The sequence below is a fragment of the Taudactylus pleione genome, unplaced genomic scaffold (assembly GCF_031769625.1).
Source record: "Taudactylus pleione unplaced genomic scaffold, aTauple2 ptg000393l, whole genome shotgun sequence".
Taxonomy (NCBI): Eukaryota; Metazoa; Chordata; class Amphibia; order Anura; family Myobatrachidae; genus Taudactylus; species Taudactylus pleione.
Genome location: NW_028284794.1, coordinates 3872501 through 3886278, shown reverse-complemented (window position 1 = coordinate 3886278; position 13778 = coordinate 3872501). Strand labels below are relative to the sequence as shown.

At 31.8% G+C, this 13778-nt stretch overlaps 5 non-coding genes across 5 annotated transcripts in view; all 5 read right to left on the bottom strand.

Moving 5' to 3' along the window:
- Positions 1-3985: 3985 nt before the first annotated feature.
- TRNAW-CCA (transfer RNA tryptophan (anticodon CCA)) lies at positions 3986-4057 on the bottom strand. The gene has a single exon. It is a non-coding gene; the product is annotated as a tRNA-Trp (tRNA).
- Positions 4058-5825: 1768 nt separating this feature from the next.
- On the bottom strand, positions 5826-5897 carry TRNAW-CCA (transfer RNA tryptophan (anticodon CCA)). The gene has a single exon. It is a non-coding gene; the product is annotated as a tRNA-Trp (tRNA).
- A 1148-nt stretch (positions 5898-7045) lies between these two features.
- On the bottom strand, positions 7046-7117 carry TRNAW-CCA (transfer RNA tryptophan (anticodon CCA)). Its single transcript has one exon. It is a non-coding gene; the product is annotated as a tRNA-Trp (tRNA).
- A 1150-nt stretch (positions 7118-8267) lies between these two features.
- On the bottom strand, positions 8268-8339 carry TRNAW-CCA (transfer RNA tryptophan (anticodon CCA)). Its single transcript has one exon. It is a non-coding gene; the product is annotated as a tRNA-Trp (tRNA).
- Positions 8340-13746: 5407 nt separating this feature from the next.
- The window catches only part of TRNAW-CCA (transfer RNA tryptophan (anticodon CCA)), a 72-nt gene continuing 40 nt past the window's right edge, over positions 13747-13778 (bottom strand). Inside the window, exon 1 of the tRNA in view lies at positions 13747-13778. This exon is cut by the window's right edge and continues 40 nt beyond it. This is a non-coding gene — a tRNA (tRNA-Trp).

The following is a 13778-nucleotide window of genomic DNA, read 5'->3' as shown; positions in this document are numbered from 1 at the left end:
AAAATGACAAGTGATGGTAGTGATCCAAAATTGATCCAGAAAAGCTAATTGCTTTTAAATGTATTGTTACATTACAGACATTTAGAGTTGGCCTTCAAGTAAAGTTTAATCTAAACTGGATATTTTTAGTATTATAATTATGAGAACTGATAAGACGGTGAGATATTTAATGACCCTATGCTAGTGATATAGGTATCAGTTTGAGCTATAATCACATTATTGAAAGTAGACAACAATCAAGGTATTTAGTTTCTTGTATAGAATTTTTTTGGCAGAATAGAGCATTTTATCTTCAAAATGATAACTGACCCTGACATGAGTTGAACACGCAACCTTCTGATCTGGAGTCAGACGCGCTACCGTTGCGCCACGAGATCTCTTGTTAAAACTGAATCAGTAGATTTTCTGATGGTTTATATAACAAATAGTTCATCTGCTTATACTAAACCTTGAATTAGGTAGTTGTCACGCAAACAAGCCTACATCCTTGGTAACAAAACAAAAAGATATGTTTTCTGGTTTTTCCTTCAGTGTAGAGTTTTTATGCATCACAGTATAGGTCATTTGAATGGAAAAAGTCATCCAAAAAATCAAATTGGTACTAAATGTATTGTTAAAAATGACAAGTGATGGTAGTGATGCAAAATTGATCCAGAAAAGCTAATTGCTTTTAAATGTATTGTTACATTACAGAGATTTAGAGTTGGCCTTCAAGTAAAGTTTAATCTAAACTGGATATTTTTAGTATTATAATTATGAGAACTGATAAGACGGTGAAATATTTAATGACCCTATGCTAGTGATATAGGTATCAGTTTGAGCTATAATCACATTATTGAAAGTAGACAACAATCATGCTATTTAGTTTCTTGTATAGTATTTTTTTGGCAGAATAGAGCATTTTATCTTCAAAATGTTAACTGACCCCGACGTGATTTGAAAACACAACCTTCTGATATGGAGTCAGACGCGCTACCGTTGCGCCACGAGATCTCTTGTTAAAACCGAATCAGTAGATTTTCTGATGGTTCATATAACAAATAGTTCATCTGCTTATACTAAACCTTGAATTAGGTAGTTGTCACGCAAACAAGCCTACATCCTTGGTAACAAAACAAAAAGATATGTTTTCCGGTTTTTCCTTCAGTGTAGAGTTTTTATGCATCACAGTATAGGTCATTTGAATGGAAAAAGTCATCCAAAAAATCAAATTGGTACTAAATGTATTGTTAAAAATGACAAGTGATGGTAGTGATCCAAAATTGATCCAGAAAAGCTAATTGCTTTTAAATATATTGTTACATTACAGACATTTAGAGTTGGCCTTCAAGTAAAGTTTAATCTAAACTGGATATTTTTAGTATTATAATTATGAGAACTGATAAGACGGTGAGATATTTAATGACCCTATGCTAGTGATATAGGTATCAGTTTGAGCTATAATCACACTATTGAAAGTAGACAACAATCATGGTATTTAGTTTCTTGTATAGAATTTTTTTGGCAGAATAGAGCATTTTATCTTCAAAATGATAACTGACCCTGACGTGATTTGAACACGCAACCTTCTGAACTGGAGTCAGACACGCTACCGTTGCGCCATGAGGTCTCTTGTTAAAACCTATTCAGTAGATTTTTCTGGTGGGTTATATTGTAAATAGATCATCTGCTTATACTAAACCTTGAATTAGGTAGTTGTCAAGCAAACAAGTCTATATCCTTGGTAACAAAACAAAAAGATATGTCTGGTGGTTTTTCCTTTAGTTTAGAATTTTTATGCATCACAGTATAGGTCATTTGAATGGAAAAAGTCATCCATAAAATCAAATTGGTACTAAATGTATTGTTAAAATAGACAAGTGATGGTAGTGATCCAAAATTGATCCAGAAAAGATCATTGCTTTTAAATGTATTGTTACATTACAGACATTTAGAGTTGGCCTTCAAGTAACGTTTTCTCTAAACTGGATATTTTTTGCATAATAATAATGAGAACTGATAAGAATGTGAGTTATTTAATGACTATGTGCTAGTGATATAGGTGTCAGTTTGAGGTATAATTACATTATTGAAAGTAGATAAAAATCTTGGTAATTAGTTTCTAGTATAGTATTTTTGGGCAGAAAAGAGCATTTTATCTTCAAAATGATAACTAACGTGATTTGAACACGCAACCTTCTAATATTGAGTGAGATGCGCTACCGTTGCCTCTTATTATAACTGATTTGGTAGATTCTCTGGTGGTTTATATTACAAATAGTTCATCTGCTTATACTAAACCTTGAATTAGGTAGTTGTCAAGCAAACAAGCCTACATCCTTGGTAACAAAACAAAAAGATATGTCTGGTGGTTTTTCTTTTAGTGTAGAATTTTTATGCATCACAGTATAGGTCATTTGAATGGAAAAAGTCATCCAAAAAATCAAATTGGTACTAAATGTATTGTTAAAAATGACAAGTGATGGTAGTGATCCAAAATTGATCCAGAAAAGCTAATTGCTTTTAAATGTATTGTTACATTACAGACATTTAGAGTTGGCCTTCAAGTAAAGTTTAATCTAAACTGGATATTTTTAGTATTATAATTATGAGAACTGATAAGACGGTGAGATATTTAATGACCCTATGCTAGTGATATAGGTATCAGTTTGAGCTATAATCACATTATTGAAAGTAGACAACAATCAAGGTATTTAGTTTCTTGTATAGAATTTTTTTGGCAGAATAGAGCATTTTATCTTCAAAATGATAACTGACCCTGACATGAGTTGAACACGCAACCTTCTGATCTGGAGTCAGACGCGCTACCGTTGCGCCACGAGATCTCTTGTTAAAACTGAATCAGTAGATTTTCTGATGGTTTATATAACAAATAGTTCATCTGCTTATACTAAACCTTGAATTAGGTAGTTGTCACGCAAACAAGCCTACATCCTTGGTAACAAAACAAAAAGATATGTTTTCTGGTTTTTCCTTCAGTGTAGAGTTTTTATGCATCACAGTATAGGTCATTTGAATGGAAAAAGTCATCCAAAAAATCAAATTGGTACTAAATGTATTGTTAAAAATGACAAGTGATGGTAGTGATGCAAAATTGATCCAGAAAAGCTAATTGCTTTTAAATGTATTGTTACATTACAGAGATTTAGAGTTGGCCTTCAAGTAAAGTTTAATCTAAACTGGATATTTTTAGTATTATAATTATGAGAACTGATAAGACGGTGAAATATTTAATGACCCTATGCTAGTGATATAGGTATCAGTTTGAGCTATAATCACATTATTGAAAGTAGACAACAATCATGCTATTTAGTTTCTTGTATAGTATTTTTTTGGCAGAATAGAGCATTTTATCTTCAAAATGTTAACTGACCCCGACGTGATTTGAAAACACAACCTTCTGATATGGAGTCAGACGCGCTACCGTTGCGCCACGAGATCTCTTGTTAAAACCGAATCAGTAGATTTTCTGATGGTTCATATAACAAATAGTTCATCTGCTTATACTAAACCTTGAATTAGGTAGTTGTCACGCAAACAAGCCTACATCCTTGGTAACAAAACAAAAAGATATGTTTTCCGGTTTTTCCTTCAGTGTAGAGTTTTTATGCATCACAGTATAGGTCATTTGAATGGAAAAAGTCATCCAAAAAATCAAATTGGTACTAAATGTATTGTTAAAAATGACAAGTGATGGTAGTGATCCAAAATTGATCCAGAAAAGCTAATTGCTTTTAAATATATTGTTACATTACAGACATTTAGAGTTGGCCTTCAAGTAAAGTTTAATCTAAACTGGATATTTTTAGTATTATAATTATGAGAACTGATAAGACGGTGAGATATTTAATGACCCTATGCTAGTGATATAGGTATCAGTTTGAGCTATAATCACACTATTGAAAGTAGACAACAATCATGGTATTTAGTTTCTTGTATAGAATTTTTTTGGCAGAATAGAGCATTTTATCGTCAAAATGATAACTGACCCTGACGTGATTTGAACACGCAACCTTCTGATCTGGAGTCAGATGCGCTACCGTTGCGCCACGAGATCTCTTGTTAAAACTGATTCAGTAGATTTTTCTGGTGGGTTATATTGTAAATAGATCATCTGCTTATACTAAACCTTGAATTAGGTAGTTGTCAAGCAAACAAGTCTATATCCTTGGTAACAAAACAAAAAGATATGTCTGGTGGTTTTTCCTTTAGTTTAGAATTTTTATGCATCACAGTATAGGTCATTTGAATGGAAAAAGTCATCCACAAAATCAAATTGGTACTAAATGTATTGTTAAAATAGACAAGTGATGGTAGTGATCCAAAATTGATCCAGAAAAGATCATTGCTTTTAAATGTATTGTTACATTACAGACATTTAGAGTTGGCCTTCAAGTAACGTTTTCTCTAAACTGGATATTTTTTGCATAATAATAATGAGAACTGATAAGAATGTGAGTTATTTAATGACTATGTGCTAGTGATATAGGTGTCATTTTGGGGTATAATTACATTATTGAAAGTAGATAAAAATCTTGGTAATTAGTTTCTAGTATAGTATTTTTGGGCAGAAAAGAGCATTTTATCTTCAAAATGTTAACTGACCCCGACGTGATTTGAAAACACAACCTTCTGATCTGGAGTCAGACACGCTACCGTTGCGCTACGAGATCTCTTGATAAATCCGAATCAGTAGATTTTCTGATGGTTAATATAACAAATAGTTCATCTGCTTATACTAAACCTTGAATTAGGTAGTTGTCACGCAAACAAGCCTACATCCTTGGTAACAAAACAAAGTTTTCCGGTTTTTCCTTCAGAGTAGAGTTTTTATGCATCACAGTATAGGTCATTTGAATGGAAAAAGTCATCCAAAAAATCAAATTGGTACTAAATGTATTGTTAAAAATGACAAGTGATGGTAGTGATCCAAAATTGATCCAGAAAAGCTAATTGCTTTTAAATGTATTGTTACATTACAGACATTTAGAGTTGGCCTTCAAGTAAAGTTTAATCTAAACTGGATATTTTTAGTATTATAATTATGAGAACTGATAAGATGGTGAGATATTTAATGACCCTATGCTAGTGATATAGGTATCAGTTTGAGCTATAATCACACTATTGAAAGTAGACAACAATCATGGTATTTAGTTTCTTGTATAGAATTTTTTTGGCAGAATAGAGCATTTTATCTTCAAAATGATAACTGACCCTGACATGATTTGAACACGCAACCTTCTGATCTGGAGTCAGATGCGCTACCGTTGCGCCACGAGATCTCTTGTTAAAACCGATTCAGTAGATTTTTCTGGTGGGTTATATTGTAAATAGATCATCTGCTTATACTAAACCTTGAATTAGGTAGTTGTCAAGCAAACAAGTCTATATCCTTGGTAACAAAACAAAAAGATATGTCTGGTGGTTTTTCCTTTAGTTTAGAATTTTTATGCATCACAGTATAGGTCATTTGAATGGAAAAAGTCATCCATAAAATCAAATTGGTACTAAATATATTGTTAAAATAGACAAGTGAAGGTAGTGATCCAAAATTGATCCAGAAAAGATCATTGCTTTTAAATGTATTGTTACAATACAGACATTTAGAGTTGTCCTTCAAGTAACGTATTCTCTAAACTGGATATTTTTTGCATAATTATTATGAGAACTGATAAGAATGTGAGTTATTTAATGACTATGTGCTAGTGATATAGGTATCAGTTTGAGGTATAATCACATTATTGAAGTAGATAAAAATCTTGGTAATTAGTTTCTAGTATAGTATTTTAGGGCAGAAAAGAGCATTTTATCTTCAAAATGATAACTGACCCCGACGTGATTTGAACACGCAACCTTCTGATCTGGAGTCAGACACGCTACCGTTGCGCCACGAGACCTCTTGTTCAAATGAGTCAGTAGATTTTCTGATGGTTTATATAACAAATAGTTCATCTGCTTATACTAAACCTTGAATTAGGTAGTTGTCACGCAAACAAGCCTACATCCTTGGTAACAAAACAAAAAGATATGTTTTCTGGTTTTTCCTTCAGTGTAGAGTTTTTATGCATCATAGTATAGGTCATGTGACTGGAAAAAGTAATCTTTAAAATATAATTGGTACTAAATGTATTTTTAAAAAAGACAAGTGACGGCAGTGATCCATAGATGATCCAGAAAAGCTAATTGCTTTTAAATGTATTGTTACATTACAGACATTTAGAGTTGGCCTTCAAGTAAAGTTTAATCTAAACTGGATATTTTTAGTATTATAATTATGAGAAATGATAAGAATGTGAGATATTTAATGACTATATGCTAGTGATATAGGTATCAGTTTGAGCTATAATCACATTATTGAAAGTAGACAACAATCTTGGTATTTATTTTCTTGTATAGTATTTTTAGGCAGAAAAGACCATTTTATCTTCAAAATGATAACTGACCCCGACGTTATTTGAACACGCAACCTTCTAATATTGAGTGAGATGCGCTACCGTTGCCTCTTATTATAACTGATTTGGTAGATTCTCTGGTGGTTTATATTACAAATAGTTCATCTGCTTATACTAAACCTTGAATTGGGTAGTTGTTAAGCAAACAAGCCTACATCCTTGGTAACAAAACAAAAAGATATGTCTGGTGGTTTTTCTTTTAGTGTAGAATTTTTATGCATCACAGTATAGGTCATTTGAATGGAAAAAGTCATCCAAAAAATCTAATTGGTACTAAATGTATTGTTAAAAATGACAAGTGATGGTAGTGATCCAAAATTGATCCAGAAAAGCTAATTGCTTTTAAATGTATTGTTACATTACAGACATTTAGAGTTGGCCTTCAAGTAAAGTTTAATCTAAACTGGATATTTTTAGTATTATAATTATGAGAACTGATAAGATGGTGAGATATTTAATGACCCTATGCTAGTGATATATTTATCAGTTTGAGCTATAATCACATTATTGAAAGTAGACAACATTCATGTTATTTAGTTTCTTGTATAGAAATTTTTGGGCAGAATAGAGCATTTTATCTTCAAAATGATAACTGACCCCGACGTGATTTGAACACGCAACCTTCTGATCTGGAGTCAGACGCGCTACCGTTGCACCACGAGATCTCTTTTTAAAACTGATTCAGTAGATTTTTCTGGTGGGTTATATTGTAAATAGATCATCTGCTTATACTAAACCTTGAATTAGGTAGTTGTCAAGCAAACAAGTATATATCCTTGGTAACAAAGCAAAAAGATATGTCTGGTGGTTTTTCCTTTAGTTTAGAATTTTTATGCATCACAGTATAGGTCATTTGAATGGAAAAAGTCATCCATAAAATCAAATTGGTACTAAATGTATTGTTAAAATAGACAAGTGATGGTAGTCATCCAAAATTGATCCAGAAAAGATCATTGCTTTTAAATGTATTGTTACATTACAGACATTTAGAGTTGGCCTTCAAGTAACGTATTCTCTAAACTGAATATTTTTTGCATAATAATTATGAGAACTGATAAGAATGTGAGTTATTTAATGACTATGTGCTAGTGATATAGGTATCAGTTTGAGGTATAATCACATTATTAAAAGTAGATAACAATCTTGGTAATTAGTTTCTAGTATAGCATTTTTGGGCAGAATAGAGCATTTTATCTTCAAAATGATAACTGACCCTGATGTGATTTGAACACACAACCTTCTAAACTTGAGGCAGATGCGCTACCGTTGCCTCTTATTAAAACTGATTCAGTAGATTTTCTGGTGGTTTATATTACAAAAAGTTCATCTGCTTATACTAAACCTTGAATTAGGTAGTTGTCAAGCAAACAAGCCTACATCCTTGGTAACAAAACAAAAAGATATGTTTTCTGGTTTTTCCTTCAGTGTAGAGTTTTTATGCATCATAGTACAGGTCATGTGAATGGAAAAAGTAATCTTTAAAATATAATTGGTACTAAATGTATTTTTAAAAAAGACAAGTGATGGCAGTGATCCGTAATTGATCCAGAAAAGCTAATTGCTTTTAAATGTATTTTTACATTACAGACATTTAGAGTTGGCCTTCAAGTAAAGTTTAATCTAAACTGGATATTTTTAGTATTATAATTAAGAGAAATGATAAGAAGGTGAGATATTTAATGACTATATGCTAGTGATATAGGTATCAGTTTGAGCTATAATCACATTATTGAAAGTAGACAACATTCATGGTATTTAGTTTCTTGTATAGAATTTTTTTGGCAGAATAGAGCATTTTATCTTCAAAATGATAACTGACCCCGACGTGATATGAACACGCAACCTTCTGATCTGGAGTCAGACGCGCTACCGTTGCGCCACGAGATCTCTTGTTAAAACTGATTCAGTAGATTTTTCTGGTGGGTTATATTGTAAATAGATCATCTGCTTATACTAAACCTTGAATTAGGTAGTTGTCAAGCAAACAAGTATATATCCTTGGTAACAAAGCAAAAAGATATGTCTGGTGGTTTTTCCTTTAGTTTAGAATTTTTATGCATCACAGTATAGGTCATTTGAATGGAAAAAGTCATCCATAAAATCAAATTGGTACTAAATGTATTGTTAAAATAGACAAGTGATGGTAGTCATCCAAAATTGATCCAGAAAAGATCATTGCTTTTAAATGTATTGTTACATTACAGACATTTAGAGTTGGCCTTCAAGTAACGTATTCTCTAAACTGAATATTTTTTGCATAATAATTATGAGAACTGATAAGAATGTGAGTTATTTAATGACTATGTGCTAGTGATATAGGTATCAGTTTGAGGTATAATCACATTATTAAAAGTAGATAACAATCTTGGTAATTAGTTTCTAGTATAGCATTTTTGGGCAGAATAGAGCATTTTATCTTCAAAATGATAACTGACCCTGATGTGATTTGAACACACAACCTTCTAAACTTGAGGCAGATGCGCTACCGTTGCCTCTTATTAAAACTGATTCAGTAGATTTTCTGGTGGTTTATATTACAAAAAGTTCATCTGCTTATACTAAACCTTGAATTAGGTAGTTGTCAAGCAAACAAGCCTACATCCTTGGTAACAAAACAAAAAGATATGTTTTCTGGTTTTTCCTTCAGTGTAGAGTTTTTATGCATCATAGTACAGGTCATGTGAATGGAAAAAGTAATCTTTAAAATATAATTGGTACTAAATGTATTTTTAAAAAAGACAAGTGATGGCAGTGATCCGTAATTGATCCAGAAAAGCTAATTGCTTTTAAATGTATTGTTACATTACAGACATTTAGAGTTGGCCTTCAAGTAAAGTTTAATCTAAACTGGATATTTTTAGTATTATAATTATGAGAACTGATAAGACGGTGAGATATTTAATGACCCTATGCTAGTGATATAGGTATCAATTTGAGCTATAATCACATTATTGAAAGTAGACAACAATCATGGTATTTAGTTTCTTGTATAGAATTTTTTTGGCAGAATAGAGCATTTTATCTTCAAAATGATAACTGACCCTGACTTGATTTGAACACGCAACCTTCTGATCTGGAGTCATACACGCTACCGTTGCGCCACGAGGTCTCTTTTTAAAACCTATTCTGTAGATTTTTCTGGTGGGTTATATTGTAAATAGATCATCTGCTTATACTAAACCTTGAATTAGGTAGTTGTCAAGCAAACAAGTCTATATCCTTGGTAACAAAACAAAAAGATATGTCTGGTGGTTTTTCCTTTAGTTTAGAATTTTTATGCATCACAGTATTGGTCATTTGAAAGGAAAATGTCATCCATATAATCAAATTGGTACTAAATGTATTGTTAAAATAGACAAGTGATGGTAGTGATCCAAAATTGATCAAGAAAAGATCATTGCTTTTAAATGTATTGTTACATTACAGACATTTAGAGTTGGCCTTCAAGTAAAGTTTAATCTAAACTGGATATTTTTAGTATTATAATTATGAGAACTGATAAGAATGTGAGTTATTTAATGACTATGTGCTAGTGATATAGGTATCAGTTTGAGGTATAATCACATTATTGAAGTAGATAACAATCTTGGTAATTAGTTTCTAGTATAGTATTTTTGGGCAGAAAAGAGCATTTTATCTTCAAAATGATAACTGACCCCGACGTGATTTGAACACGCAACCTTCTAATATTGAGTGAGATGCGCTACCCTTGCCTCTTATTATAACTGATTTGGTAGATTCTCTGGTGGTTTATATTACAAATAGTTCATCTGCTTATACTAAACCTTGAATTAGGTAGTTGTCAAGCAAACAAGCCTACATCCTTGGTAACAAAACAAAAAGATATGTCTGGTGGTTTTTCCTTTGGTGTAGAATTTTTATGCCTCACAGTATAGGTCATTTGAATGGAAAAAGTCATCCAAAAAATCAAATTGGTACTAAATGTATTGTTAACAATGACAAGTGATGGTAGTGATCCAAAATTGATCCAGAAATGCTTATTGCTTTTAAATGTATTGTTACATTACAGACATTTAAAGTTGGCCTTCAAGTAAAGTTTAATTTAAACTGGATATTTTTAGTATTATAATTATGAGAACTGATAAGACGGTGAGATATTTAATGACCCTATGCTAGTGATATAGGTATCAGTTTGAGCTATAATCACATTATTGAAAGTAGACAACAATCAAGGTATTTAGTTTCTTGTATAGAATTTTTTTGGCAGAATAGAGCATTTTATCTTCAAAATGATAACTGACCCCGACGTGATTTGAACATGCAACCTTCGGATCTGGAGTCAGACGCGCTACCATTGCGCCTCGAGGTCTCTTGTTAAAACTGATTCAGTAGATTTTTCTGGTGGGTTATATTGCAAATAGATCATCTGCTTATACTAAACCTTGAATTAGGTAGTTGTCAAGCAAACAAGCCTACATCCTTGGTAACAAAACAAAAAGATATGTCTGGTGGTTTTTCCTTTAGTTTAGAATTTTTATGCATCACAGTATAGGTCATTTGAATGGAAAAAGTCATCCATGAAATCAAATTGGTACTAAATGTATTGTTAAAATAGACAAGTGATGGTAGTGATCCAAAATTGATCCAGAAAAGATCATTGCTTTTAAATGTATTGTTACATTACAGACATTTAGAGTTGGCCTTCAAGTAATGTATTCTCTAAACTGGATATTTTTTGCATAATAATTATGAGAACTGATAAGAATGTGAGTTATTTAATGACTATGTGCTAGTGATATAGGTATCAGTTTGAGCTATAATCACATTATTGAAGTAGATAAAAATCTTGGTAATTAGTTTCTAGTATAGTATTTTAGGGCAGAAAAGAGCATTTTATCTTCAAAATGATAACTGACCTCGACGAGATTTGAACACGCAACCTTCTTATCTTGAGTGAGATGCGCTACCGTTGCCTCTTATTAAAACTGATTCGGTAGATTCTCTGGTGGTTTATATTACAAATAGTTCATCTGCTTATACTAAACCTTGAATTAGGTAGTTGTCAAGCAAACAAGCCTACATCCTTGGTAACAAAACAAAAAGATATGTCTGGTGGTTTTTCCTTTAGTGTAGAATTTTTATGCCTCACAGTATAGGTCATTTGAATGGAAAAAGTAATCTTTAAAATATAATTGGTACTAAATGTATTTTTAAAAAAGACAAGTGACGGCAGTGATCCATAGATGATCCAGAAAAGCTAGTTGCTTTTAAATGTATTGTTACATTACAGACATTTAGAGTTGGCCTTCAAGTAAAGTTTAATCTAAACTGGAAATTTTTAGTATTATAATTATGAGAAATGATAAGAAGGTGAGATATTTAATGACTATATGCTAGTGATATAGGTATCAGTTTGAGCTATAATCACATTATTGAAAGTAGACAACAATCTTGGTATTTATTTTCTTGTATAGTATTTTTGGGCAGAAAAGAGCATTTTATCTTCAAAATGATAACTGACCCCGACGTGATTTGAACACGCAACCTTCTAATATTGAGTGAGATGCGCTACCGTTGCCTCTTATTATAACTGATTTGGTAGATTCTCTGGTGGTTTATATTACAAATAGTTCATCTGCTTATACTAAACCTTGAATTAGGTAGTTGTCAAGCAAACAAGCCTACATCCTTGGTAACAAAACAAAAAGATATGTCTGGTGGTTTTTCTTTTAGTGTAGAATTTTTATGCATCACAGTATAGGTCATTTGAATGGAAAAAGTCATCCAAAAAATCAAATTGGTACTAAATGTATTGTTAAAAATGACAAGTGATGGTAGTGATCCAAAATTGATCCAGAAAAGATCATTGCTTTTAAATGTATTGTTACATTACAGACATTTAGAGTTGGCCTTCAAGTAACGTATTCTCTAAACTGGATTTTTTTTGTATAATAATTATGAGAAATGATAAGAATGTAAGTTATTCAATGACTATGTGCTAGTGATATAGGTATCAGTTTGAGGTATAATCACATTATTGAAAGTAGATAACAATCTTGGTAATTAGTTTCTAGTATAGCATTTTTGGGCAGAATAGAGCATTTTATCTTCAAAATGATAACTGACCCTGATGTGATTTGAACACACAACCTTCTAAACTTGAGTCAGATGCTCTACCGTTGCCTCTTATTAAAACTGATTCAGTAGATTTTCTGGTGGTTTATATTACAAAAAGTTCATCTGCTTATACTAAACCTTGAATCAGGTAGTTGTCAAGCAAACAAGCCTACATCCTTGGTAACAAAACAAAAAGATATGTTTTCTGGTTTTTCCTTCAGTGTAGAGTTTTTATGCATCATAGTATAGGTCATGTGACTGGAAAAAGTAATCTTTAAAATATAATTGGTACTAAATGTATTTTTAAAAAAGACAAGTGACGGCAGTGATCCATAGATGATCCAGAAAAGCTAATTGCTTTTAAATGTATTGTTACATTACAGACATTTAGAGTTGGCCTTCAAGTAAAGTTTAATCTAAACTGGAAATTTTTAGTATTATAATTATGAGAAATGATAAGAAGGTGAGATATTTAATGACTATATGCTAGTGATATAGGTATCAGTTTGAGCTATAATCACATTATTGAAAGTAGACAACAATCTTGGTATTTATTTTCTTGTATAGTATTTTTGGGCAGAAAAGAGCATTTTATCTTCAAAATGATAACTGACCCCGACGTGATTTGAACACGCAACCTTCTAATATTGAGTGAGATGCGCTACCATTGCCTCTTATTATAACTGGTTTGGTAGATTCTCTGGTGGTTTATATTACAAATAGTTCATCTGCTTATACTAAACCTTGAATTAGGTAGTTGTCAAGCAAACAAGCCTACATCCTTGGTAACAAAACAAAAAGATATGTCTGGTGCTTTTTCTTTTAGTGTAGAATTTTTATGCATCACAGTATAGGTCATTTGAATGGAAAAAGTCATCCAAAAAATCAAATTGGTACTAAATGTATTGTTAAAAATGACAAGTGATGGTAGTGATCCAAAATTGATCCAGAAAAGCTAATTGCTTTTAAATGTATTGTTACATTACAGACATTTAGAGTTGGCCTTCAAGTAAAGTTTAATCTAAACTGGATATTTTTAGTATTATAATTATGAGAACTGATAAGACGGTGAGATATTTAATGACCCTATGCTAGTGATAAAGGTATCAGTTTGAGCTATAATCACATTATTGAAAGTAGACAACAATCAAGGTATTTAGTTTCTTGTATAGAATTTTTTTGGCAGAATAGAGCATTTTATCTTCAAAATGATAACTGACCCCGACGTGATTTGAACACGCAACCTTC